This window comes from Anolis sagrei, chromosome 1 (genome assembly GCF_037176765.1).
Source record: "Anolis sagrei isolate rAnoSag1 chromosome 1, rAnoSag1.mat, whole genome shotgun sequence".
Taxonomy (NCBI): Eukaryota; Metazoa; Chordata; class Lepidosauria; order Squamata; family Dactyloidae; genus Anolis; species Anolis sagrei.
Window position 1 is genome coordinate 177,228,391 of NC_090021.1, and position 4,492 is coordinate 177,232,882.

Genomic DNA, 4,492 nt, shown 5'->3' on the forward strand with positions numbered 1-4,492 from the left:
CGAACGCTGAGTGTTAATTAGATCAAACTGATTTTATTGGGTTTATTGGGTTTATTGTTGTAATGCAGAAACTGAGTGTTAATTGTTGAATTGCTGCTATATTGTTTTATTTTATTGTTATGTTAATGCCGGCATCGAATTGTGCCTTTGTAAGCTGCCCTGAGTCCCCTCCGGGGTGAGAAGGGCGGGGTAGAAGTAACCGAAATAAATAATTAATGAATAAATACTGTCTCAGGGTCTTTCCAGACAGGTCCTCTATCCCATGATCTGATCCCGGGTTTTCTGTTTATCTCAGATTATCTGGCAGTGCAGACTCACATAATCCACTTTGAAGCAGAAAACCTGGGAACATATCCTAGGATAGAGAGCCTGTCTCAAAGGAAGGTCATGGTAGACCCCCTCAGGACAACTCTTTCCAAGGTTGTTCCCTCCGATGTGTTTACTGTAGGGTCAACAAAACTCAAAAATGATATGAAGACATAAACAACAGTGTCGACATCTATGTAAATGCCCTTGATTGTATGAGTCTATGCGAGTTGGAACTAATACCTAAATTTAGGTTGCCGAAAATTATGATAGAAAACAACCGGAGAGCTTCTTACCTCAATGGAGAATTAAAAAATATTTCTGATCATGTTTTTTAAGACATATGTTTGAATCAAATACAATTCTAAGTATAACAAAAACAGAAAGTGCACTGCTGTTAACTGTTTTCGTTTGACGTATTGTCGAAGGCTTTCACGGCTGGAATCACTGGGTTGTTGTAGGTTTTTCGGGCTGTATGGCCATGTTCTGGAAGCATTTTCTCCTGACATTTTGCTGCATCTATGGCAGGCATCCTCGGATCTTGTGAGGTCTGTCTATGACCTCACAACCTCTGAATGCTTCTAGAATGCTTCTAGAACACGGCCATACAGCCCGAAAAACCTACAACAACCCAGTGTTTCAGATTGCCTATGTTGAAGAGAAGGCACTTAGTAGCCAAACTGCAGAATTATAGCATTTTGATATGACTGACAGCCATGCCTCAATGCTATAGAATCTTGCGATTTGTTGGTTTGTCAGCTATGTAGAGCTCTAGTACCACAACAAACTACAAATCCCAGGATTCTATATCATTTATCCATGGTAGTTAAAGTGTTACAAAACTGTTATAATTCTATATCTTGGCTATACTAATCTATTCTAACTTCTATCCCTCATGGGATAGACTTCGTGACCAACCCTTGTATTTCTTGCACCATTTAATAATTAAATTTCAAAGCTGAATTGATTAGATGTCCAACACACAGGGGAAAAAAATCACTTTTATTTGTATGACTTTGTTTATTTTATAATGAGCTGATGCATCACAGTGGAAAAGCAATAACAAGAATAATATGTTTGGTCGAAGGCTTTCATGGCCGGAATCACTGGGTTGTTGTAAGTTTTTTCGGGCTATATGGCTATGTTCTAGAGGCATTCTCTCCTGACGTTTCGCCTGCATCTATGGCAAGCATCCTCACTACCTCTGAGGATGTTTGCCAAAGATGCAGGTGAAACATCAGGAGAGAATGCCTCTAGAACATGGCCATATAGCCTGAAAAAACCTACAACAACCCACAAGAATAATCTGTTTATTCAACTATCAACAAATTCCATACCTGGCTGATCACAATGGTGTGAGAAAAATGTGTCATGGGGGTTACATGAAACTCCTTATACCCATTTGGCAGCTGATGAATCCAGCTCAAAACACCCCTTAAATTGTTCAAGTTATTTTAAAAGAGGCATTCCCAGATGGACCCAGACTCTCAAAACTGCAAAATATAGCAGCTTTGTTCCCTTATTACACGTACAACCAACACAAATGTGAAAAGGACAAACATGAAAATATAAATGTTGTCACTCCTGATGTCAGTTTGGTGTCGTGGTGCCCCTGGCCCCAAGCAGAATTGATTATTAATAATCAGATTACCTGTCTTGGGTGTCAGATGACATGCATGTCACCCCTTTATGGTAAAAAGATGGTGAAATGTATTTGAAGCAATCTGATCACCAAAGTCTAATATTTTGTTTCAATAGTGACACAACTGAAACAAAATTAAATCACTTCATTCATGCCTAACTTTCAAAAGGAAGAAGTCCAATGTCAATATTTGGACAAGATACACTGATATGAATCCAGAGCTGTCTTACTTGACTAGAAAGGCACTTGTCCACCTACTACGTTCCTTTGATTTCGGTATCCTGGACTTGCAAATCTAGAATGTTCCTTACACCCCGGAACCAATCTGGGTGTGAGAGCCGTGGGCTGTTGTGGGGTGAAATAACCAAGAAGCTACTTCCTATGGGGAAACTTCTGTTCATCCACCTCTGGGCCTAATCCATTGAGATTTGGATCCTGACATCATGATTCCAGGATTTAAACATTACTTCAAATGATAATATTTCCACAGAATAAGATCAAACCATTTTCTGGTGAAGAAATGTCACATGTGTTGTTGGTCTAGACACGGTAAATAAAAATGGGCCCATCCTGAGCTGTAGTTGCTTGTGTGAATGTAAATTGGGTTTTTATCTTTTTGTTTATGTTGTTTTGCATCTTTATATGGCATTGAATGTTTACCTCTCTGTATGTTGCAATCTGCCCTGAGTCCCCTGAGGAAGATAGGGCGGGATAGAAAGAAAGTCACATTTACTTATTATTTATTTACTATATTTGCATGCCACTCTTCTCAGCCCTCAGAGCGGTTAACAAAGCAAATCCAATACTTAAACATGATAAAAACAGTTAAAATCTAGTTAAAAGAATAACATTATAACAATCAATAAACATCATAACATCTCATCTCGTCTCAAGATCATTCATTCACAGTTCATTTCTGTACTGGTTTGTGGGGGCACTGCCTGCCAGTCAGTTCTGAAAGCATGGCTGTACCAATGTTTTTCTGAATATGCTGAATGAACAAATACATTGGTTTACACTCATTCATCTTCTTGAGTGAAGGGCTACCTAAGCAGTTGGCCCTTCACTACAGCAAATCACAGCATTTAACAATGACACATGGTGACCTCAGCTGGAGCGCCATGGAAACTGATGACACCGGAAAGACAGTTAAAAAAATATCAGTTGATGGTTGCCATCGAGTGTATTGGTTGCCTTCGAGTGTATCGAGTGTTGGAGTGTATTTCCCATTGAGGAAAAGCGAATATTCTGAGGATAGGAGATCTAGAGTTTCATCCTTTTAAGTGGTAAGCTCTATCCTGTCTTAGTTTGTGAAATGATTCTAGAGTCAGAAAAAGACACAGGAAAACAAACACCCAAATTGGGTATATATTAGGCCTGGGTAACAACAGAAAAATTTGTTTCTAAAATCGATTCGTTTTATGGGTTTTTTTGCGTTTCGATATTTAAAAGTATTCCTAATTTTTTCTTTTAAAAAGTTCGATATTTACAAAATTTCGTAAATGTTAAAAAAAAATACGAAACATTAACGAAACAATTACGAAACAATTACGAATCGATTCGTTAATGGTGGACGCGACCGCGCAATACGCTAAAAAACCTCCAAATGGGACAGGGGGAACTTCTGAAGCTTCCCTCTCCCTCTGTTGTTGACTGTTGGTGTGATATTATAATTTTTTTCACTAATTAAACAAAAAACAACTATAAAACTTGCCCCAGACATGCGGAAATAATAACGAAACGACCTCAAACCGATAACGATACGAATACATAACGAATCCGAAGCATTTACGAAACGAATTTAAAAATTCGTTTCATTTTTAAGTTGCTCCAGAATGGTTCGTTATCGCTTCGTTATCAAAAAAAATAACGAATTTTTAATGAATTGCGAATTAACGAAACAAAACCGCCCAGCCCTAGTATATATCTATCTGACATTACTTCTGGTTCATTCTTTTTTTTCTTCTTTTTTTAAGGCTGGTTGTCATTTTCTTTTTATTTAAAGGTGGAAAAAAGATCTCATGTGTATGTCCCCAGAGAAGAAATTCCAGAAATGCAAACTTTAGAATTTTACTCTAAAGAAAAATAAATGCAATGACATCCATTCATAACTGGAAAAAATGTTATGTGTTTCTTCTTAAAAGTAACTTCTTAAGCTCCTGCTAAAGTCATGAATTGAATAGATGGCCTGGGACTAACAATTTTTGTTTCACTCAATGACACAATCATCTCATTTGAAACATTATCTCCATGTGACGACTTCTCCAGGTTTCAATTCCCTGGGATATAATTTGCTTTTGTTTCTGAAGAAGCTCATCATTTCTCCTGTCAAAGTAACATCCCACCACAAATCCAATCGGAACCAACGTCAGGGCCCAGTGATCTCGCACAAGACAAGCTGGAGGATATTCAGCATAGTTACTCTCCTTCAGGCCTTCTTTTTCTCTCTGGTTCATTCTTGGGTGGGAGACACTAAATCATCAATCCCATGTGCTGTAGGCTATATTTCAGAAGATGCAATTGGCAAAGGATCGCTGCCTTGTC

General features: G+C 38.1%; 1 pseudogene; it reads right to left on the bottom strand.

Annotated features, from left to right (window-relative positions):
* Nucleotides 1–3,931: 3,931 nt before the first annotated feature.
* LOC132761960 (NADH dehydrogenase [ubiquinone] 1 beta subcomplex subunit 1 pseudogene) lies at nt 3,932–4,364 on the bottom strand (annotated as a pseudogene).
* Between the last annotated feature and the right edge of the window lie 128 nt (nt 4,365–4,492).